Genomic DNA, 26,180 nt, shown 5'->3' with positions numbered 1-26,180 from the left:
AATGGGTTAATAAAGCAATGTACCGGACAGAGTGAGGTGCCTGGTTGGTTGGATGCGTTTTATTTTATGATGAAAACAGTGCATTAACACATTGAGTACGCCGACTGCCTTCAAAATATAGGCTATAGAATACCGGAGGTGTCTGATCGCTTTTACTTTGAAAGCCATGAACCGGAAACACTTTCCTAAAAAAGTTGACTTTACAAAGTGACCTCAACATCCCCGATCATCTTAATATATTGTTTTACGCTCCAAAAAGCGTTCATATTTTGCGGGAGAGACGGATGAGGAGCAGAAAATAAGCGCCAGCATATCGCTCTATTCATCACCACGGAGAGCGCCCTGGATTAGGAGCTACGAGTCATTCTTTCCGTCTCGCTAACGTGGGAGTCAATAATAAGCTAATAGTTGCACTGAGCGTTAGCATACGGCAAGCGAAAAGCGAAATGCCAAAAAAATAAATAGGAAAAATTCTGAATATTAATATCTCGCCCCGCATCGCTGGGATGTCGCTAGGACGTCCTCAGACGTCCTTTGAACTCTACTCTACTCTATCCTATGACGTTCTCAGGCGTCCTACGTGCTGTAAGTGTTAAGAGAGAAGATAGGGAGCCGAGACGCTTCCCAGCCTGGAGAGAATAGACTTTCACCAACACAACACAGGCTGTGTTTTGGTGATTATAGCAGGAGTACATTTGGTTTATTTTCGGTTAGAAGTTGGACCGCTCTCTTTTTTTCTTTTATTTTAATTTTTTTAAGTTTCGCTAAAACCGACTGCACAGTTCAGCCAAAACTGCCATTTTTTGGCAGAAGGAGAAGGAAAAAAAAACTAAACAATAACAATAGAAGACCAAGTCCTTTCAGGACAGCTTGGTCCTTTAAATAAAAAAAGATCATAGAAATAAATATACAATAAAGAGAGTTCCACCGTGTTCAGTTTGGAACATACAGACACAGGTTTGTGTTTCCACCGCATTGTGTTGGACGGAACAATTGTCATTGTTTGATGCCTAGCTGAATGGTTAGAGAGCCTGTCTGGAGAGAAGGAGTCTCCTGAGGTTTGAATCTCAGTAAGAGATGCTGAGAGGTGGCTCACCATCAGGTGGGATGAGATGTTGATCCATCATTTCTTGATCTTTCTGCTGTTCCTTCGTCTGGAATGTGGTCTCGGTTGTTATTGTTGTTGTCGTCTGTTGTCGTTGGTTGTCATGGCTGCCAGTTCCCACCTGATGTTGTGTGGGAGTTCTGATTGGTCCAGAGCGTACTGAATAACTTCTAAATTACATAACGTCTTAAGACAAGGACTCAAGTCTAAGATGAACAGCTCATCAGTGATAGTGTGACCTCCTTTCCTTCCTCCAAAGAGGATGATACGATCTCCCACAATGCAACAGCACATACCAGTTATTGGACATGGTCCTTTCCCCTTGGGCTCAACCTTCTTCCAGGAGAAGGTCTCTGGACTGAATTTCCACACATCATTGAAGTTCTGGTTATCGTTGCAGCCACCACATATGTACAGCTCTCCATTGTAGATACATGCTGAATGACGCCAGCGTCCTTCTGGTAGAAGTTGTGCAGAAGGTGTGTCCTGCCAGGCGTTTGTCTCTGTGTCAAACACTCTGTTGCTGTTGTAGACCCGCTGGTACCCCCTCCAGCCCCCAAATACAAACATCTTGGTACCAATGATGGTAGCAGAGTGAGCTGATGAATCAGGAGGTGGAGTTCCTCTGGTGTTAATTAAAGACCAGACCATTGTGCTGGTGTCCAACTTGTACATGTCATTAGTCAATCCGGTCAGCTTGGTTTCTCCTCCATGGATAAACATGACCTTCTCCAACACACAGGCTGAGTGGAAGTTCCTCTCCTCTGGAACAGTCCCAGAAACCCTGGGTTTGAACCATCTGTGGGAGTCAACATCACATGCATAAAGCACATTGCAGTAAGGATAGCCTCCCCAGATGTAGACTGTATCTTCAACCAACACAGCTGTGTGGCCCCAGCGCATGGATGGAACCTCAAGGTGACCGTCTCCTCTTCCTGGTTCCACTGGAGGTAACTTCTTCCAGCATAAAGACACTGTGTTGAAGACATGGACATCCATCTGTCCCTGCATGTTGTTGATGGTCCATACATTACAGCAGCCTCCAAAGGAATACAGTTTGTTCCTCACTGCTACAGCAGCATGATGGGCTCGCTTTGGTCCTCCTGCTTTGGAAACGGTCCAAGACAACATCACAGTCTGTCTGTCTGTCTGTCTGTCTGTCTGTCTGTCTGTCTGTCTGTCTGTCTGTCTGTCTGTCTGTCTCGCTCACTTCTCTCTCTCTCGACGTCTACAGTAATTTTCAACACGGTGCATCATCTTATATCTTCTGGTGTGACATCACACGCGACACAAACTGTTGCCATGCACGCCTTAACGACGCCAATTAGTCTTCATCTGCACCCTTTGAACTCTATTGCTATATTTATTACTTCATTGCGGCTATACGTCGGGGTCTATGGATCTATGGGTGTATGAATCTATGGGTCTTCCACACGCTACAGGGTTCCCTAACACTGAGCTGTGTTGTATTTTGAGCCTGTGTGTGTGTGTGTGTGTGTGTCAACCTGAACTGACAAAGCGGCATCCCCGGCGAAATAATCTTCCCCGAAGAAGTCAATCGTTGCGTCCACATGTTTAGCTCTTTTTTCGGTGGGCGCAGCAGCGACCGACTCCGACACATCTTCGTCCGGCTCCCCCTCCTCAACAGTAGTAGCTGGCCCAGCATGCAGCATCCGTGTCCGGGAGCTTTGACAAGAGAGCAGTGACATTTTCATGAACGGCTGCTCTCATCTCCTCGGTGGTGAACTTCAGATGTTTGTGACGTGGATCCAAAAGAAGAACCGATCATAGCCGCGTTCTTAGACACCGACTGGACCTGGTCTGGCCTGTCGAGATCCATGCGCGAGCGGAGAGACTCTGCCACCTTTTGAATTCCTGTACCTTCATCAGTTTGCAGTTGCAGATCCCTGATTGATTCAATTATACTTTATTAATATTAACCCATTCTGACCCGAGATCAGATTCATACGATGGTTTCCACTGGACACACACTGGTCTGATTAACCCATTCTGACCTGAGATCAGATTCTAAAAAATGTCAGTCGTTCTTCGATTTTTCAAAAGCTAAAGCATAACATGATGCCGACGCCAAAACGGGTTCCCGTTCAGAATGGGTTAATATTAATATTAACAGTTTGCAAATTGCAATGGCACGGAATATGTACGTAATAGGCCTATACAAAACATTGCTATTGATTTAGTATTTTAATTTCACATTTTTCACCCGGAGAGCAGAGTGGCTGTGATTGGATACACGGTTGAGATCGACACCTCCTTTTCCCTGCACACTAAAATGGTAAATGGTGCATTTATATAGCGCCTTTATCCAAAGCGCTTTACATAGATTGTGCATTACATTCACCCATTCACACACACATTCATACACCGATGGCAGCGGAAGCCATGCAAGGTACCAACCAGCACATCGGGAGCAATTTGGGGTTCAGAGTCTTGCCCAAGGACACTTCGACATGTAGACAGGAGGAGCCGGGATTTGAACCGCCGACCCATGGATCATTGGACGACCTGCTCTACCTCTTGAGCCACAGTCGCACACTGCTGTGGTGGCTCTATCTTTAGGGCACGTTGAACGGGCGACAACCCCTCCACAAGGGGCCAGTTTGCATCAGTAAGCTCCAGGGCGCGCGCATCGGAGAGTGAAGTGACATCACGGTCCGACAGTATACCGAGGACACGGCCCGTCTCTGCTCCAGTGACCGCTCCAACATGTCATAGATGGAATTCCATCTAGTCTTGCAGTGTTGGATGAGACGGTGGTCATTTTCAACTATGTCCCTCGACTGCTGCCTGGCCTTGTGAGCGCAGTCGGCTGCTGCCTGGCCTTGTGAGCGCAGTCGGCTGCTGCCTGGCCTTGAGCGCAGTCGTCGCCACGGTGCTGTGATTAAAATGGGATACGAGACGAGCTGCAGCCCCAACAGCACTAGAGACAGCTGCCAATTTGAAGCCGTCATTGATGGCCAATTGGAGTGTGTGTGCAAAGCACCGATGTGACTCCCAATCCAGGTGACGAGTGTGTGCCAAGTTGCACAATATCAGTTGCGTCGTCATGGACACACTAGACATCAACTTTGTCGGCTATATGCCCCAACTCTCAACCGCAGCCTTTAGGACGTTGGACATATTTTCTGCAGTATGTCTCTCTCTGGCATTGCTCGTGTCTGTATAGGATAGCGCTCTTCAACTCCCAGTCTTCAAAATAGCGAGCGGTAATTGTCACGTAGGACTCTGTAGTCAAACCTGCCCATGCGTCAGTGGTAAGAGGGACGTTCGTGGCTTTGGTCAAAATCTCACGGAGTGAGGCGGCCACCTGATGATAGGATCCCTCCAATGGGGTTGTCATTGTTGAGCGACAGGGCACGGTGTATTCTGGTTCTGCGAATGCCATCAGGGCGCGGAAGCCTTTACCCTCCACAAAGCTAAACTGGCAAAGGTATCTTCAGCTATCATCTTTGCTGTCAACTGTGTGAGCCTTTCAGCCCGCTGAGGGTCACAGTGGCGAGGCTGCACTGTAAAGTTGTCCATGTGGCGTTGGCCTTTCTCTGGCTGTGGATGTTTGCCGAGCATGTGAGTTGACTTCACCGATGTAGATGAGCGATACGGGTACTTTTTTGCCGCACCGTTTGCATTGTACACGTTTGTTGTCATCAATCTTCACAAAAAAGTCCCACACAACACTCCTAATTGTAGCTGACATATTTCACACAGCGTGGTATTTATTTACGTTGCTGTAAAGCAGGAAGTAAACGCAGTTGAGCACACGAGAGGACTCTGAGAAGACATGCACTAGAGCAGCACAGACGCGCGCAGCACACACACACACACACACACACACACACACACACACACACACACACACACACACACACACACCCATAGCCTGTAGGCCTACAGTTCCCGCTCCCATTTTGAAAACAGTTACTTTATAACGTTTTTGAAAAAGCCATTACAAAATAATAATAATAATAATTAATTAAAATAATCCCTAGTCACGCGGGTGTGATATTTTTCTCCATATCGCGGTGTGAGAGACAGTCCACTGAGCAACTCAAAGTGAGGCTGAATGACAAGCATTTTGCATTCTGGCTCTTTGAGGGGAGCTAGCGCCCCCCTATGGCCAGCTTGGTGTGTTTGTGTGGACATTTGGGTAAGTGGCTATGGCCAAATTTAGTCCAAGGAGTGTTTTTCATGCAAAACTACATGAAGTTGTGCAGAAGGTGTGTCCAGCCAGGCGTTGGTCTCTGTGTCAAACACTCTGATGGTGTTGTAGACCCCCTGGGGCCTCCAGCCCCCGAATACAAACATCTTTGTCCCGACGATGGTGGCAGAGTGAGGGTGTGAATCAGGAGGTGGAGTTCCTCTGGTGTTATTTAATGTCCAGACCATTGTGCTGGTGTCCAACTTGTACATGTCATTAGTCAATCTAGTCAGCTTGGTGTGTCTTGGGTTATACTACCCCCCAGGGTTATTGGGTCTGGACCCCCCAGGGTTATTGGTTTGGGCCTGGGCCTGGTCGCGTTCGGGAAATTTCTACTCCTATAGGAGCACAAACTTTTAACCCATTCTGACCTGAGATCAGATTCTAAAAACGTCTTCTACATCCTGACAGTTTTCTGGAAAAAAAAGCTATGTTTCTATGTCAGTCGTTCTTCGATTTAAAAAGAACACCCCCCAGAACGCCCGGGGGGTTATTTAATCCATCCAATCAGGTAAAAGGACGTTGGCCTCGTTATTAGAGGCCCTCCACTTGGCAGAGCCTGACCATGCAGAGCCTTTTGTGGTGATTCTGGAGAACCGTGGGTCTCGATACCGACTCTCACACACACACACACACACACACACACACACACACACACACACACACACACACACACACACACACAGTGCTGCGCTGTGACTTCTCTCCCATTGTGCCTTTGGAGCAGTTTGTTCTTTTTTCAACCTGCCTGTCTGCACATCGCTAATGTCTTCATGATGACGCTATGATGGGGTCTGATATAAGGGCTCTCTGGCAGGGAGTGGTAGAGGGGACAAAAATAGCTGATCTACAAGCTCTCAACGCGTCGCGCTGCGACACGTTGAGAGCTTGTAGATCAGCTATTTTCGGGGCGCCACCCAGCAGCACTCCAGTGTATAGTGACGTTCCAACGTCCCCCAAAGTCCTCTCTGCTCAAAACCAGGATTTGAAAAAGCTATTCTCCTGAATGCTGCCCTCCGGCATTGCATGGAAAGGAAAGGAGGGAATTTTTTTTTGCACCGTCAGTAAAATGCTTGCATTCGTTGGTCTGGAGAGGGCAGTTGTTTTACAGACGGGGGTGAAAGGGGCAGGGGGCTGAACTGAAGCCCCCTTTGATGTCTTATGTGTGCGCGTGCCTGCTCTATAGCCAAGGACATGATCTGTAGTAATCAATCAGCCAAGGACGTGCTGTGGCTCAGGAGGTATAGAGCGGGTCGTCCAATGATCCCTGGGTCGGCGGTTCGAATCCCGGCTCCTCCTCCTCCTGTCCACATCGTCGAAGTGTCCTTGGGCAAAGACACTGAACCCCACATTGCCTCCGATGAGTCGGTCGGTGTGAGCTGGTCTTTTTGCTGTTGTCAAAGTCAAAGTCATACGATTTGTCACACATGTTACTGCGGTGAGATTTTACGGGGGCCAGTTGCGAATTGCAGCCGTTTTGAAGGAGTCAAGGGATTCACATGTCTTAATGACTGTTGGTAGGGCGTTCCACATTTTGGTGGCATATAGGAGCGGAAATAATTTAGTCCCATGTTTGTGCCGAATCTGGGTTGCACATGGTTTGTTGCACTCCCTCTGGTGTTGTGGGTGTGGACTTCGTTTACATTAAGGAAGTATCTAGACAGGTACATGGGTATCTTAGTGAAGTATTTAGACAGGTACATGGGTATCTTAGTGAAGTATTTAGACAGGTACATGGGTATCTTAGTGAAGTATTTAGACAGGTACATGGGTATCTTAGTGAAGTATTTAGACATGTACATGGGTATCTTATTACATGGGTATCTTAGTGAAGTAGCTAGAGACAGGCACATGGGTATCTTAGTGAAGTATTTAGACAGGTACATGGGTATCTTAGTGAAGTATCTAGACAGGTACATGGGTATCTTAGTGAAGTATCTAGACAGGTACATGGGTATCTTGGTGAAGTATCTAGACAGGTACATGGGTATCTTAGTGAAGTATTTAGACAGGTACATGGGTATCTTATTACATGGGTATCTTAGTGAAGTAGCTAGACAGGTACATGGGTATCTTAGTGAAGTATTTAGACAGGTACATGGGTATCTTAGTGAAGTATCTAGACAGGTACATGGGTATCTTAGTGAAGTATCTAGACAGGTACATGGGTATCTTAGTGAAGTATCTAGACAGGTACATGGGTATCTTAGTGAAGTATCTAGACAGGTACATGGGTATCTTAGTGAAGTATCTAGACAGGTACATGGGCATCTTAGTGAAGTATCTAGACAGGTACATGGGTATCTTAGTGAAGTATCTAGACAGGTACATGGGTATCTTAGTGAAGTATCTAGACAGGTACATGGGCATCTTAGTGAAGTATCTAGACAGGTACATGGGTATCTTAGTGAAGTATCTAGACAGGTACATGGGTATCTTAGTGAAGTATCTAGACAGGTACATGGGCATCTTAGTGAAGTATCTAGACAGGTACATGGGTATCTTAGTGAAGTATCTAGACAGGTACATGGGTATCTTGGTGGTGTATCGAATCTTGTGGTCTTCTTTCTGCCACAACAACTGTATACCAAATGCTCTCGTTTGTTGTTGTCATGTACTTAAAAACATACTTTTTTTTTTGGTACATTTTCATAGTTTTCTCAACGTGCTTGGGGGCGAGGCTGACGGTAATAGTTCCAGCTGTGTTTGGATAGTAAAGTTCTGTGTTTAATTCACTGGAAGGACCGTCAGACACTTTGGCAGAACAGAGCACTTAATTCACTCTGGACGGGAAGCTCCTTTTGGTGTTTATAAGCATTATGTTATACTTTATATATAGCTATTGAAAAATAGCAGATCTACAAAGCTCGTAGCGCGACACCGAGTGCCGCGCTACGAGCTTTGCAGATCTGCTATCTTTAAGAAAAATCGTGAAAATGTGTCGCAGATATTTTAATATATATTCTTTCAGAGCTAACGATTTGAACTCTATTTTGTGTTGCTTCTGGGGGAGGTCCCTGGAACAAAGTATTTTCAGATGGGGGTCGGCAGCCAAAAATGTACATGTATAATTTCTGGGGTCTTTGACATGAAATAGTTTTTTCAGAAAACTGTCATAATTTAGAAGATGTATCTTTTCTCAGGTCTGAATGGATTAATTCCTAACACTGAGTAGATTTGCAGTTAACGGGGCTTTTTTTTGGGGGGTGGGGGGGGGGGGGCTGTCACAGAACAGACTATAACACTGAATCATGTGGCTTATTTCAGTCGACTATAACACCACCTTCTGCGTTGAATCATGATATCTTATTTCATGCACCATCAAGTCATTCATTCATAGCTGGACAAAATGCCAAATACTTACATTCTGAGTTTCTTTTTTTCTAATTGGTGATTGCACGGATGAACAGCAATGTCAGTTATTACAGGAATGGAACACAAAGGGCAGGTCTACGCTGCTTTATTTTAACATAAATTATTATATGAATGGAACACAAAGGGCAGGTCTACGCTGCTTTATTTTAACATCAGTTATTATAGGAATGGAACACAAAGGGCAGGTCTACGCTGCTGTATTTAACATCAGTTATTACAGGAATGGAACACAAAGGGCAGGTCTACGCTGCTGTATTTTAACATCAGTTATTACAGGAATGGAACACAAAGGGCAGGTCTACGCTGCTTTATTTTAACATCAATTATTATTTTACGGGGGCACGGTGGCACAGTTGGTAGTGCTGTCGCCTCACAGCTAGAAGGTCCTGGGTTCGATTCCCGCTCGGGGCGCTGTGGGTGCTGGCGGCGTGTTTCCTCCTCCGCGTCATCAGTGCCCATACCCGAAGGCGGGGTTGGCGAAAGAGCCTTTCTGTGTGGAGTTTGCATGTTCTCCCCGTGTCCCCTAGGGTAGGTACCCTCACAAAAAACATGCAGTAATCCTGGTCTCTAAACTGCCTCCCCCTGGCCAGCCGGGACGCCTGATGGAGGGGAAAGGAACTGGTTGGAATAACGTGCTCCTTCCACGTGCTACGTCCAACCAGGGAAACTCCCCCCTGTCAGGTGTAAAGGAGCAACTTGGACACTCAAGCATGAAGGAAGCATGAGTTAAGTCCGTTGCTCTCCCTAGGTTGGCGGAGGGTGTGTAGAGCCCAGGATCACATCACAGGATGATTGACACAGGGGTGAAAAATGGGTTACAAAATCGTGGGACAAAAAATATAAATTAAAAATAAATAAAACATCAATTATTATATGAATGGAACACAAAGGGCAGGTCTACGCTGCTGTATTTTAACATCAGTTATTATAGGAATGGAACACAAAGGGCAGGTCTACGCTGCTGTATTTTAACATCAGTTATTATAGGAATGGAACAGAAAGGGCAGGTCTACGCTGCTTTATTTTAACATCAGTTATTTTTTTCAGATCTACAAGATCTCACGATAGCTACGAGCTTGCACTGTAGTACAGTATATTGGTGTACGTAACGATTTAAATAGTGAAACCTTGACATCTAAAGGGCACTTTTACAGTATCCGCATTAATGCGTTCGCCTGGGGCGTGTACGGTTGGCAATGTCATCACCATCATCATCGATATTCTGATTAGGCCCTTAGCCATTATTATTATTATTATTATTATTACTACGTCTTTAAATAAACATGAGATCAAAAATAGCTGATGTCTGCGCTGTGCATTGAAGGGTCATTTCAGCCGGCTGCTGCTGTTTGTGCTGGGCGACGACGACCATCGTAGACATGATAACGAGAGTTAATGGATTCCTACACTGTAAATCCCTGGAACATGTGACGCGTTTAAACCTAAACACCAGTGTGTAATAATAAAATGCCAAATGTTTATTAATGGTCATAAAATACAGTAGAACACGAGTTCACTCAAACACCTCACGAGAACACCTAGTGTTCAAATTCTAAACACCTATAATATGACTGACTTTGATTGTAAAAACTAAACACGTTTATGTGTTTAAAAAGTGTTACAGGCGATTAAACATGTTCTTCTGTTTATGATATATTCTAAACACTGTGACACGTTTAAAAAGTGTTACAAATATGTGTTTAAAACAGTTTATAACCTAAACACTTGGGTTTAGTGTGTAGGCAGTGGGAAAAGAAAGGAAGGGAAATCAAAGGAGGGGGAAAGAAAGACAACCGAAATCCCTCATGAAATATGCATCGATGACAGACAGACAGACAGACAGACAGACAGATGGGGGAACGAAGAACAAAGAGAAGACTTCTGTTCGGAGAGTGCTTCTTCACGTCATGCTGACTGCGTGTGACAGCGCTACGGGGCTTTGATCACACTGAGAGAAGGTCATTAACTCATTTAGACCCCAGGATGATTCTACAAATGTTAATGTCTTCTACGTCCTGACAGTTCTTCTGAATAAACCTCCATGTTTCTATATGTCCGTGGTTCTCAAACTATGTCATGTCAAGGACCACCAGAAATGATAATATGTAATTGGCCGCCGCCGACCCCCCATCTGAAAATGTGTTGTTCCAGGGACCTCTCAGAAGAAAAGATATGAGTTAAAAAAAAAGTCCGCTCTGACAGAATATATATTCAAAGATTTGCGACACATTTTCACGATTAAACAATAGATAAATAGCAGACCTATACAAGCTCGTAGAGTGCCTTGCTACGAGCTTGTAGATCTGCTGTTTTTTTTCAATAGCTATAAAGTATAACGTAATGCTTAGAACATCAAGAGGGGTTCTCCCGTCCAGAACGTCTTAAGGTTGGAAAGACAGATGTTGGGCCCGAAGGGAAGGAAAGTTGTTCCTTTGTTTGATCAAACTTTTCCTCCGTTGCTTTTTACTTACATTAAAAAAAGCATAATTATATGGAAGCAATATGCTGCCCGTTAACTAATCTACTGCCAAGTTCCAGCTAAACAAGTTTGGTTTCTAATGGCTCCCACTGGACGAGTTTTTTTATTTTACGAGCTTGTAGATCTGCTATTTCTGAAAAATCGTGCAAATGTGGTGCAAATCTTTGAATATATATATTCTTTCAGAGGGAATGTTTTCAACTCAAAACTTTGCTTGTAGGGGGGGGGGTCCCTAGAACTACATATTTTCAGATGGGGGGGTCCACGGCCAAATGCAGATAATTCTGGGGGTCCTTGAGATGAAAAAGGTTGAGCACCAATATAGAAACATGGGTTTTTTCAGAAAATCTTGTATGCATAGTATTTGTAGGAGGAGGAGGAGGCACCCTTGGGGCCTGGCGGGATGAAGTTAAAGGTTTTATGACATTCATTTATTTTTATTTTTTCTTTTAGGTTTTATGACCTCAATTACACCCAAAAAACCTGAACTTTGAACACTCAGTGGATTTTCTGTGGTCTGAAGTTTTCTTTTTGGGGTTTTTTGGGGCCTTTTGAGCTACAATGAAAACAGGCAACACAGTGAAAACAGTGACATCTGCTGGCAAATCCCATCGACATAATATGGGATTTGCAGTAAGTGATGTCACTTACTGCCGGCAAATCAGAGCACCTGTTTGAGCCAGAAAACCCCAGATCACAGAAAATCTACTGAATGTTAAAAGTTCATGTTCTTTGGGTGCAATTGAGATTAGAAAACCTAAAAAAAAAAACAAGAACAATTCCAAAACCTTTTTTTTAATGTCACATTCCCTTTAAGGAACATTCCAATATCCCGGAGGATATTGGAACGCAGGAGGCGGCGCATCGCGGCGGGAGGGACTTATACAGTAGCACGGTCGTCGATGCACCTGCGACTGAACGTGTTTTCGTAGCTAATGTCACGGTCTCAGACTTTGCTCATCTATATGTTGTTTCTCTATGTTATGTTCTACTTGTTTTTGATTCTATGTTCTGTTTATCTAGCTAGTTGCATGTCTATGTTCTTGTTCTAGTTGTCTTGGTTCTATGTTCATGTCTTCCACAGGTGTTTCTCCTGTGTAATCAGCCCTCCTGTGTATATTATAGTCTTGTTCCCCAGTCGGTCCTTGTCGGTTCATTGTTTGGTGTCACTCTGCATTTTTTATTTCTGTTCTGTTCAACCCATTCTGAACGGGAACCCATTTTGGTGTCAGCATCATGTTATGCTTTAGCTATTTAAAAATAGCAGATCTACAAGCTCATAGCGCGCCACCGAGTGGCGCGCTACGAGCTTGTAGGTCTGCTATTTTTGAAAAAAATCGAAGAACGACTGACATTTTTAGAATCTGATCTCAGGTCAGAATGGGTTAATCAGACCAGTGTGTGTCCAGTGGAAACCTCGTATGAATTCATCACGGATCATTTGAGATGACTCAGGTGCTCAAACCATGAAGAGATTTGTACTGTGCATTACTGCTGGAACACCTGATTCATTCATTAGTCAACGTTCAGAAGACAACTATTGTTCTAAAACCGTCCGGAATCCTCGCGTGTGCGGTCGATCACGCACGCGCACGGCCTTTATGCGCATAGCTGCGTAACATGTTCTATTCGGGGCTTGAGTAGACCTTAATTTTACTTGTTTATTCAAATAAACGATGATCGCATAGCATCGGGGACAGATCACTGTGTAACACAGCATCGGGGACAGATCACTGTGTAACACAGCCTCGGGGGAAGATCACTGTGTAACACAGTGCAGAAAGCTAGCGGATGTTGTGATCCGTTTATTCGGGTCAAAGTGGGCATAATGGTGAAGTTAGCGCCACCATCAGGACTGGGTCTCTAACACTATATGATTGCCGTGTTAAAATGAGATATAGTGTGTATATCACAGATCTTTCTTTTTTTTTATATATATTTTTTATCCCACGATTTTGTAACCCATTTTCACCCCTGTGTCAATCATCTAATGTGATCCTGGGCTCTACACACCCTCCGCCAACCTGGGGAGAGCAACGGACTTAACTCATGCTTCCTTCATGCTTGAGTGTCCAAGTTGCTCCTTTACACCTGACAGGGGGGAGTTTCCCTGGTTGGACGTAGCGCGTGGAAGGAACACGTTATTCCAACCAGTTCCTTTCCCCTCCATCAGGCGCCCCGGCTGGCCAGGGGGAGGCAGTTTAGAGACCAGGATTACTGCATGTTTTTGTGAGGGTATCTACCCTAGGGGACACGGGGAGAACATGCAAACTCCACACAGAAAGGCCCTTTCGCCAACCCCGCCTTCGGGTATGGGCACTGATGACGCGGAGGAGGAAACACGCCGCCAGCACCCACATCGCCCCGAGCGGGAATCGAACCCAGGACCTTCTAGCTGTGAGGCGACAGCACTACCAACTGTGCCACCGTGCCCCACTATCACAGATCTTTCTATTGGCATTAAAATGTTGAATTAAAAATATGAACAGAGCAGGCAGAAGGCACTGAGAAGCTGCTACTGGGTGGGCAGTCCAAGGGTTTTAATGTCTGGCCTGCACAGGGAACCTGGAAACAGACAATAAGTGTTGTATCATTTTAATTATTCTAACGAGCGCCTAACGATCATTAGCATAAATCTCCTCCTAGGCCACCTTGATTCATGCAAATGATGCCGACGGGGGTCTCTCTACCTCTCTCTCTCTCTCTCTCTCTCTCTCTCTCTCTCTCTCTCTCTCTCTCTCTCTCTCTCTCTCCGTCTCTCTCTCTCTCTCTCTCTCTCTCTCTCTGTCTCTGTCTCTGTCTCTGTCTCTGTCTCTCTCTCTCTCCCTCCCCCTGTCCCTCTCTCTCTCTCTCTCTCTCTCTCTCTCAGGTGAACATCTGCTCAGTAATGTATTGTTGAACAGCGTCCCGCTAACTAATTCGTTTTAGCCCCACACGTTGTGTTGTCATGATACAATCTGTGACCCAACGGGGGCAGGGGGAGACACAAGACTCTCTCTCTCTCTCTCTCTCTCTCTCTCTCTCTCTCTCTCTCTCTCTCTCTCTCTCTCTCTCTCTCTCTCTCTCTCTCTCTCTCTCTCTCTCTCTCTGTGTCTCCTCAGTGGGTTGAGATAACGTTCACATGCCAATTGATGTCAGTCAATATTTCATATAATTGCTCGTTTGGGGCCACGGATGGCTAACGGTATCTGTTTAAAGTTGTTCAGTGTTCATATTTATCCCGGGGCTGATATTGCTCACCACTTATACCCTAATTGTAAGGGTGGAGTGGTACTGTAAGTGTGTCTTTAATATAGAGGCTAAGTAATTGGATCTTTTTCCCATTTTCGTTGTTTCATATCATATGAAAGCAGGGAATCATAGCTTCAAGTTGACATATTGGTTGTTCAGTTTGACCCACCAGTTTTGGAGATATGGCTTATAGAGTAATGTCTTAGACCCCGGGGGTCTCCTCCCAGTGCGACGTGGTCCTTGGTCTGCCCCGGGGTCTCCTCCCAGTGGGACGTGATCCTTGGTCTGCCCCGGGGTCTCCTCCCAGTGGGACGTGGTCCTTGGTCTGCCCCGGGGTCTCCTCCCAGTGGGACGTGATCCTTGGTCTGCCCCGGGGGTCTCCTCCCAGTGGGACGTGATCCTTGGTCTGCCCCGGGGGTCTCCTCCCAGTGGGACGTGATCCTTGGTCTGCCCCGGGGTCTCCTCCCAGTGGGACGTGGTCCTTCGTCTGCCCCGGGGGTCTCCTCCCAGTGGGACGTGATCCTTGGTCTGCCCCGGGGTCTCCTCCCAGTGGGACGTGATCCTTGGTCTGCCCCGGGGGTCTCCTCCCAGTGGGACGTGATCTTTGGTCTGCCCCGGGGGTCTCCTCCCAGTGGGACGTGATCCTTGGTCTGCCCCGGGGTCTCCTCCCAGTGGGACGTGGTCCTTCGTCTGCCCCGGGGGTCTCCTCCCAGTGGGACGTGATCCTTGGTCTGCCCCGGGGTCTCCTCCCAGTGGGACGTGATCCTTGGTCTGCCCCGGGGTCTCCTCCCAGTGGGACGTGGTCCTTGGTCTGCCCCGGGGTCTCCTCCCAGTGGGACGTGCCTCGACCCTTATGGGTCTGTAACTCTGAGAGTGTACAAATGGAACCAAATGGACCCCGTTACTCTTAAAGTTTAATTAACATTGAGATTCCAATATAAATTAGGGGTCCCAGAGATAGAAATGCCATTAAATGGGGGTCCGTAGACTACTGCATGTCAAACTGGGGGTCCTTTGAAATTAAACAGTTCTAGAATCACTGCTAGAGCCGTGAAAATCTTCTCTTATGGGGGTCCCTGGCATATCTTTTCACATGGGGGTCCGCGGGGTAATTAGTGTCAATCTCTCTCTCTCTCTCTCTCTCTCTCTCTCTCTCTCTCTCTCACTCTCACTCTCACTCTCACTCTCTCTCAGACCAGCGAGCAGGCTGTTTGTTGGGTTTTAATTGGCTCTGAAGTGGCATATCGTTGACGGAGCCAAATACTCCCTAATTGTAACGAGAGGATAGTTTTTACAGTGAGTGAGTGGATTGTAGCAAAGCTAATTATTACTGCCGTAAAGAAAGAATTAGCAGCCTAGCGTCAACCATACATCACATCACATCACACTCCCCCCCTAACCCAAACACAACCATACATCACATCACATCACACTCCCCCCTAGCCTGACCCAGAGCGAGACATTTCTCGTCTAGAGGGGCGGGTCGCGCCTCAGAAATGCGCGCACCCTGATTGGATCTCATCGATCTGTCCGTCACCCCCGGCCCCTCCTCTCCCCCCTAGTGCAGCGCTACGTCACATCATTTAGAGCGACGCCCACCCGGAAGGGTTGACTCCCACTTTTAGACTGGTTCAGCCCACGGCTTTTTCCAGGCTTTCATCTTTCGCGCAGACGAAATGAAAGCCTGGCTATCGAGGCTACACTCCCCCCTAACCCAAACACAACCATATATCACATCACATCACACTCCCCCCTAACCCAAACACAACCATACATCACATCACATCACACTCCCCCCTAACCCAAACACAACCATACATCACATCACATCACACTCCCCCCTAACCCAAACACAACCATACATCACATCACACTCCCCCTAACCCAAACACAACCATACATCACATCACACTCCCCCTAACCCAAACACAACCATACATCACATCACACTCCCCCCTAACCCAAACACAACCATACATCACATCACACTCCCCCTAACCCAAACACAACCATACATCACATCACATCACACTCCCCCCTAACCCAAACACAACCATACATCACATCACACTCCCCCCTAACCCAAACACAACCATACATCACATCACATCACACTCCCCCTAACCCAAACACAACCATACATCACATCACATCACACTCCCCCTAACCCAAACACAACCATACATCACATCACATCACACTCCCCCTAACCCAAACACAACCATACATCACATCACATCACACTCCCCCCTAACCCAAACACAACCATACATCACATCACATCACATCACACTCCCCCCTAACCCAAACAAAGCACAGACAAATGACTGGATGTTATTGTTGTACTTGTACGGAATAAAGACTTAATCTGCGTCTGACATTTCCATCTCCCATTTGTCACGTGGAGCAGTGGATTCACAACACCCTGCATTGTTGCCTGAAGTCACTGAGCCGGTGTTTTAAATTTAAACGTGACCGTATTCTGCTGTCCTGTCTGTCTGTCACAGAGACGGGTGTCGTTTGGATTTTTTTATGAGTCCGGTACCGATTTCTGCTTAACGCTTAGACTGCATTGATTTAACACATTCTGACCTGAGATCAGATTCAAAAAAATGTCTTCTACATCCTGACAGTTTTCTGAAAAAGCTATGTTTCTATGTCAGTCGTTCTTCGATTTTTCAAAAATAGCAGACCTACAAGCTCATAGCGCGCCACACGGTGGCGCGCTATGAGCTTGTAGATCTGCTATTTGTCCCATCCATGTCCCTGACACAGATCGGACATTCAGGACAGGCTTGTTTTGTTTTTTTTTGTTTTTTTTTACCTTCAGTCTATGGTGATTTTCTTTTTACTAGCCAATTAGATTTGAGAGTGGAAGGGGGACCTCTGACTGCTGATTGGCTGACTGCCAGTCAGTCATCATGCTGACAGGTAACCGCCACGGCTAATTCAGCTAGCGGTTAGCGCCAGGTGTCCACTTCCTGCTGGGTTTATTTCAGTGTGAATCACAGCTTTCTGCTGCAGAATGTTAACCCATGAAGCTGGATAGAGCCCATCTGATGTTTTATTACAAAATGAAATATCAAAGTAAAGTGCAGTGGTTTTCACTGCAGTTTTTATATCAAGGCCCATTACATTTATCCAGCATCTGAGCCACGGACCACCATCTGATGACATTTAGCCTCTCAGACCCATCTGAGCCACGGAACCACCATCTGATGACGTTTAGCCTCTCAGACCCATCTGAGTCATGGACCACCATCTGATGACATTTAGCCTCTCAGACCCATCTGAGTCATGGACCACCATCTGATGACATTTAGCCTCTCTGACCCATCTGAGCCACGGACCACCATCTGATGACATTTAGCCTCTCAGACCCATCTGAGCCACGGACCACCATCTGATGACATTTAGCCTCTCAGACCCATCTGAGCCACGGAACCACCATCTGATGACATTTAGCCTCTCAGACCCATCTGAGCCACGGAACCACCATCTGATGACATTTAGCCTCTCAGACCCATCTGAGCCACGGACCACCATCTGATGACATTTAGCCTCAGACCCATCTGAGCCACGGACCACCATCTGATGACATTTAGCCTCTCAGACCCATCTGAGCCACGGAACCACCATCTGATGACATTTAGCCTCTCAGACCCATCTGAGCCACGGACCACCATCTGATGACATTTAGCCTCTCAGACCCATCTGAGCCACGGACCACCATCTGATGACATTTAGCCTCTCAGACCCATCTGAGCCACGGAACCACCATCTGATGACATTTAGCCTCTCAGACCCATCTGAGCCACGGAACCACCATCTGATGACATTTAGCCTCTCAGACCCATCTGAGTCACGGAACCACCATCTGATGACATTTAGCCTCTCAGACCCATCTGAGTCACGGAACCACCATCTGATGACATTTAGCCTCTCAGACCCATCTGAGTCACGGAACCACCATCTGATGACATTTAGCCTCTCAGACCCATCTGAGTCACGGAACCACCATCTGATGACATTTAGCCTCTCAGACCCATCTGAGCCACGGAACCACCATCTGATGACATTTAGCCTCTCAGACCCATCTGAGCCACGGAACCACCATCTGATGACATTTAGCCTCTCAGACCCATCTGAGCCACGGACCACCATCTGATGACATTTAGCCTCTCAGACCCATCTGAGCCACGGAACCACCATCTGATGACATTTAGCCTCTCAGACCCATCTGAGCCACGGACCACCATCTGATGACATTTAGCCTCTCAGACCCATCTGAGCCACGGACCACCATCTGATGACATTTAGCCTCTCAGACCCATCTGAGCCACGGAACCACCATCTGATGACATTTAGCCTCTCAGACCCATCTGAGCCACGGACCACCATCTGATGACATTTAGCCTCAGACCCATCTGAGCCACGGACCACCATTTAATGACATTTAGCCTCTCAGACCCATCTGATCCACGGACCACCATCTGATGACATTTAGCCTCTCAGACCCATCTGAGCCACGGACCACCATCTGATGACATTTAGCCTCTCAGACCCATCTGAGCCACGGACCACCATCTGATGACATTTAGCCTCTCAGACCCATCTGAGCCACGGAACCACCATCTGATGACATTTAGCCTCTCAGACCCATCTGAGCCACGGACCACCATTTGATGACATTTAGCCTCTCAGACCCATCTGAGCCACGGACCACCATCTGATGACATTCAGCCTCTCACACCCATCTGAGCCACGGAACCACCATGTGATGACATTTAGCCTCTCAGACCCATCTGAGCCACGGACCACCATCTGATGACATTTAGCCTGTCATTAAAGTTTGCTTCCTGTCATAGGCAGTTCCACGCATGCACGCAGTTCCACGCACGCACACACACACACACACACACACACACACACACGCACATGCGCACGTGCACGCACGCACGCGCGTGCACAGCACTTTGCTCTCAGTATTGGATAGCTCATACTTCAGGCAGGGTCCATAATATAGGCGACGTATTAAAATCTACATATTTAACGTGTTTGTCTTTCATGACCTACTTCATCAAACTCGCATGCATTATTATTTTTTACATGTATGTGTTTTATTTCGTCCAATCGGAGCGCTGCATCTGAGACTCGCAGAGAAACGTTGAATATAAAGCTTATTTTTCCATCGACTCTGGAGGGAAATACTGTTCTGTACTGTACTTACTGTAAATTATGTTCTTACAGTAGACTATACTGTACTGCATATTGTTGCAGTAATACTGTCCTTACAGCAAATAAGCATAGCAAAAAAAATATGATTTTGTACTGTATTGGTTAATTAGATCTTAGCAACTACAGCTTATGGAACTGAACTGGAAGTTAAAACTCTTGTAGAGAAAACGCCTATAGTTTATATACGTCTGGTTTGGATAAAGGAAGGAACCCAAAACACTTTCGCTGCTCATGTTCATCTTTCAACGTTAGGGTTTTATTCTATGATTCAAGGACTCTCTTATTCAGACCAGTGTGTGTCCAGTGGAAACCTCGTATGGATCTGATCTCGGGTCAGAATGGGTTAATCAGACCAGTGTGTGTCCAGTGGAAACCTCGTATGGATCTGATCTCGGGTCAGAATGGGTTATATGTTGAGCTATCAATCCTTTCATAATAAATAAATTGAAATAACAGCCAGACAGACCATTTGTGCAACAAACCTTTTCACCCGTGTCGTCGACTAAAACTGTGACTAAAACACGTTCGTCGACTATACCTTCTTCCACTGACGAAAACTAAATGGAAACTAAATTAAAACCAATGACTAAAACTATAAGACTACAACTACAAGCTCATAGCGCGCCACCGAGTGGCGCGCTACGAGCTTATAGGTCTGCTATTTTTGAAAAATCGAAGAACGACTGACATTTTTTTTAGAATCTGATCTCAGGTCAGAATGGGTTAATCAGACCAGTGTGTGTCCAGTGGAAACCTCGTATGAATCTGATCTCAGGTCAGACTCTCTCTCTCCCTCCCTCTCCATCTCTCTGTGGACGTGGCATTCAGTCTGCCAGTGCCTCCGTGCCACCACAGTATGTCTGTCTGGGGTCTGTGGAGCCCCGCTGAGTCAGTGGGACGGAGGAGATTAGCCCTGATCCCAGACCTGCTCTACCCAGTGGCCTGTGTGCCAAACACTGATAGATGCATGGACAGCAGAGAGGGAAGCTCCACGGGGGAAGGAGAGGCAGATAGAGTCTCTGTCCATAGTCCGGCCAAACTCTGACTTTACAACCAGCCATGGTATTATACAGATTTATTTCTCTGCACATAGTCCACTGTCCGGCCATACTCTGTATACAAACAGCCATGGTATTATACAGATTTATTTCTCAACAGCCCCTTGGTTATTTTTGACCAGATTTGACCGAGAGCCTGCCATCGGGCAAATTCCAGCTTTCTCACCAGAGGAGAAAAAATTTCTTTCTCCAAAATGAGTTCATTCATAGCACTCTTTACGTACTAGAGCATGTCTGAAATAAGTGTCAGAGCTGAAATCGACATGACATGAGTTGGCTTGAGTTGACTTGAGTTGAGTTGACTTGACTTGACTTGACTTGACTTGACTTGACTTGACTTGACATGAGTTGACTTGACTTGACTTGACTTGACTTGAGTTGACATGACTTGAGTGACTTGCGTTGCGTTGACTTGACTGAGGGCACTTGTCCCTGAGCTGAGTTTGGAGTTTAGCCGAGCCGAGCCCTGAGCTGAGTTTGGAGTTTAGCCGAGCCGAGCCCTGAGCTGAGTTTGGAGTTTAGCGGCCAATTACATATAATCTTGGGGGTCCTTGACATGCAATAGTTTGAGCACCACTGACATAGAAACATGGGGTTTTAACCCTGTGTGCACCACTGATATAGAAACATAGGGTTTTAACCCTGTGAGCACTAGGGTTTAATGCCGGGATCCCGGGATTACGGGCCTCCCGGGTATAGGGCACGCAAATTCCCGACCGAAAACTTCTTCGGGACCCGTCATCCCGGAGGTGTTGTTTTTTCTTGTTAGAAATGACACTAAAGGAGTTTTCACACAGTGCACGTTCTTTCCCCAGCTGATCTATGAGTGCTCAAATGTCCAATCTGAACCCTCCCATCATTTTCAAACATGTTTGATGATATTTATATGGAATTATGGATCACACTCAAGGGCTGTAACGGGGGAGCCAGCGGGACCCAACGTAAATGTTGGTGGCACGGGCGGTATTTAAATACCTGCGGGCGGGCACGGGCGGTCAAGATAAAATCAGCGGGACTCCGCGAATCCTGCATCCTCCCGCAATTAACCAGATACAGAGCTTATTATACACTTTAGCAAAATAATGAATGTCTGAGGAGAACGTATAATTTCCTGTCTGCGCTGGACAAGCACCGAGTCACTCTCTCCAGAACTGTGTTGGACATCTTCAGGCACGCTCCCCAAAGCTGCTAGCCTGGCTAATAAGCCAGACAGAATCAGCCGTTGGCAAAAACAAAAGATTGACAAAGCTGCTGCACTTGTCAATCATTTAGCCTAATCAGTCTCTGTGAGAACTGAGAAGTGTGTTTTACCCATAGAGTTTTACCGACGGAGCGAGGAGTTTCCTTTCCCCGTGATGGACATCATCACTTCTAAACCCCTTTTGGCTTTTGCCTGCATGTGTGCGTTACTCAGCAGTCAGCAATAACGTGAAACGGAACACAAACAAAGATGAGTATAGGCTACAATTTGTTTTATATAGTAACCACCAGCACGCAGCCTCTCTCTCTCTCTCTCTCTCTCTCTCTCTCTCTCTCTCTCTCTCTCTCTCTCTCTCTCTCTCTCTCTCTCTCTCTCTCTCTCTCTCTCTCTCTCATATAATCACTAATCATCAGTGTGCTGTGCTGCGCACTGGCCGTGCTGGCTATTTTAACACCCAATCGGACTTTTCATAGTAGGCTACAAAGCGGGATGATCAAATTCTCTGCAGTGGAGAAGGGGACCCAGCACCACTGCTCAAAGGGTGAAAGACCTATAGCTAAATGTGAAAGAAAGACGTGAGGTTGTTTATTCCCCCCCCCCTCCCCCCGTGCTTCGACAGTCACATTAGTGCAAACTCCTTAAGTGTCACATTTTCTGAATAGCGTAGTAGGCCTATAACATTATTTTATTGCAGGCTATATGTTCATATTTCGTTCAAATAAAACGTTTTCAACCAAAAAATATCAATTCTATTGAACATTAAGTATCTATACATATAAATGCATTTTGGTGGACACTTTTTTTTCTTCTCTTTTGTTTTTTTTCTGACGGGAATTCCCGCGGGAGCCCGGGAAAAGGTCTGAAAATTCCCGGGAATTAAAATGAGCCAAATCCGGGAAAATATTAAACCCTAGTGAGCACCACTGACATAGAAACATAGGGTTTTTTCAGAAAACTGTCAGCATTTAGAAGACATTGTTTTGTAGAATGGTCCTCATTAATTAATTAGTTAATTAGTTAATTAGTTAATTAGTAGAATGGTCCTCAGGTCTAGATGGGTTAGAGGCTCAGTTCCTTGGCTTTGGAGAGCTCGGGGGGATGACGGTAGCCGAGCCGTGTTCACAAATATTGATTGAATATTGTTTGAATGTAGGCCACTGTAAGAATATAACGCGGCATGGGAATTCATGAGCAGCATATTGTTCCACTGAATAGGGATAGAAAATGGGACCGTCTCTCTTGTTTCTACATTAACCCCTTTGGTGTTAGCATTATGCTATGCTTTAGCTATTGAAAAATAGCAGATCTACAAGCTCGTAGCGCGCCACGAGCTTCTAGGTCTGCTATTTGTTTTTAATCGAAGAACCACTGACATAGAAACATAGCTTTTTCAGAAAACTGTCAGGATGTAGAAGACATTTTTAGAATCCCTAGATGTGTCTCAGAGACAGGTCTGAATACCAAACAAAAAAAAAAGGTCATTGAAATCTTGACATAATTATTATTGCTTATAGCTACTTCAACCAAACCGAAGAATAGATGCACCAGGCCTCGGTTTTCGTAAAGACACATTTAAGGTTTATTATAAACTACTGGCTGGGGGTTGGAACGGTGACGCAGTCGGTAAATTACAGACGTACGTAATAGTGTTCATTACAGGGGCGGCCTTAGGAATCTGGAGGCCCGTTTCAAGACAAAATATGAGGCCCCCATATACCTATGACATTATTATTTTGTTGATACAGCCGTATGTTGATACGAATAGTTTGACTGTTCAATATCACACGCAGCCATTACTCTCGACAATTAGCAACAACAACACCTCTCCTCATCCTGTCGTCCCTTCACAATTAAAGTGTCTCCCCTTTACCTCCCAATGCTGCACATTTTACCATGTTATTTACATAAAACAAACGTTTTTTAACTTTACTAACTTAGCATTAACATTGTGGGAGAGAGCAAGGCAGAGAGAGAGAGAGAGAGAGAGAGAGAGAGAGAGAGAGAGAGAGAGAGAGAGAGAGAGAGAGAGGGAGAGAGGGAGAGAGGGAGGGAGGGGGGTGTGTAGGCAGGGACTTCAGTCCACTGTACACTCTTGCTTCGTGTCCCATGTTGGCTTGGTGTGGAATGTGCTAATTTGTCCCCTATATTCAAAGTCTGATTTCCATTGATTGTTGGCTGTGTTTAGCATGTATATGGCTGTGGAGTTTTGGTACAAAATCAAAACAATCCGTGTTGAGGTTCTTAAAACAGTTTCCGTGCCGGGAATGGATTACTCCAGGTTACTGTCGCTGCCGACCCCGCTAATACCGCCATTTGTTTTATGTGATTAATCCGCTGTATTGTAATAAATCAAAAGAAAATCCGTCTTCGTCGCGGAGAAAGAGACTAGATGCATTCGCTTTGATGACGAAACCGGAAATCGTCACATGCTGTGGGCTGCTTGGGCTTCTGGGAAATTGAGGCCAATGGAAATGCATTGGGTGCAACGCCTCATTGAGACCAGTCTTGTGTGCGTCTTCCGGGTGCACCAAGATGGTGGATGCTACACTCAGATCATAACAAACCACGGGAGCTTTTTTTGCTGGATTTTCGCGGATTAAAAGCCCAAATAATTCAGCGTATGCTCTAAAGGTAATACAACAATCTCGGCAGTGAAGGGGGGTTGATTAAAATGCGGGTTAAGCGTAAAAAACAGTCAAACTGTTAATCCACTGTTTTCCATTAAAACGTCTTTGTCCTAAAACTGTCCAGTTGGGATTGTGTTGAAGTCCAGGTATACTTTTAGAGCTTCAATGCCATGTGCCATGTAATGTTGAACAATCCTTTTAGTTGTCTTTTTTGCATTGTTAATATTGTATCTGTGTTGTATCAGCCTTGTAGCTATTGTTTTACTCGTTTCTCCGACATATTGTAAGCCTAATTTTTCACACGTGATTAAATAAACACAGTTGCTGGTGCTGGCTGTTATCTGTTGTTTAATCTCCAACGTGCGTTTGTAGTTCTATTTTTAACTATTTGTTCAGGTTTTAAGTATTCTGGTCTCTAACGTGCTGGTGTGTTGATTCCTGTTAGCTTGCTGTACCAGATAAAATGGTAAATGGTGCATTTATATAGTGCCTTTATCCAAAGCGCTTTACATAGATTGTGCATTACATTCACCCATTCACACACACATTCATACACCGATTGTGGCGGAAGCCATGCAAGGTACCAACCAGCACATCGGGAGCAATTTGGGGTTCAGTGTCTTGCCCAAGGACATTTCGACATGTAGACAGGAGGAGCCGGGATTCGAACTGCCGACCCATGGATCATTGGACGACCTGCTCTACCTCTTGAGCCACAGTCGCTCTTAAGAGTTTTGTTTTTTCTGTAGGCCGAGTTTCACGATTATTATTTTTTTTGGCAGAAGGAGAAGGAAGAAAACAATAACAATAGAAGACCAAGTACTTTCAGGAATCCTTGGTCCTTGAAATAAAAAAGATCATAGAAATAAATATACAATAAAGAGAGTTCCAACGTGTTCAGTTTGGAACATACAGACACAGGTTTGTGTTTCCACCGCATTGTGTTGGACGGAACAATTGTCATTGTTTGATGCCTAGCTGAATGGTTAGAGAGCCTGTCTGGAGAGAAGGATTCTCCTGAGGTTTGAATCTCAGTAAGTGATGCTGAGAGGTGGCTCACCATCAGGTGGGATGAGATGTTGATCCATCATTTCTTGATCTTTCTGCTGTTCCTTCGTCTGGAATGTGGTCTTGGTTGTTATTGTTGTTGTCGTCTGTTGTCGTTGGTTGCCAGTTCCCACCTGAGGTTGTGTGGGAGTTCTGATTGGTCCAGAGCGTACTGAATAACTTCTAGCTTACATAACGTCTTAAGACGAGGACTCACGTCTAAGATGAACAGCTCATCAGAGATAGTGTTGTCTCCTTTGCATCCTCCAAAGAGGATGATACGATCTCCCACAATGCAACAGCACATGCCAAACATTGGACATGGTCCTTTCCCCTTTGGCTCAACCTTCTTCCAGGAGAAGGTCTCTGGACAGAATTTCCACACATCATTGAAGTTCTGGTTACCGTTCCAGCCACCAAATATGTACAGCTCTCCATTGTAGGTAAATGCTGAATGACACCAGCGTCCTTCTGGTAGAAGTTGTGCAGAAGGTGTGTCCAGCCAGGCAATTGTCTCTGTGTCAAACACTCTGATGGTGTTGTAGACCTCCTGGTACCCGGTCCCGCCCCCGAATACAAACATTTTGGTACCAATGATGGTGG

The sequence above is a fragment of the Protomyctophum parallelum genome (genome assembly GCF_964188405.1).
Source record: "Protomyctophum parallelum genome assembly, chromosome: 1".
NCBI classification, from domain to species: Eukaryota; Metazoa; Chordata; class Actinopteri; order Myctophiformes; family Myctophidae; genus Protomyctophum; species Protomyctophum parallelum.
The sequence above is the reverse complement of the archived record's forward strand: the minus strand, read 5'-3'. Positions refer to the sequence as shown.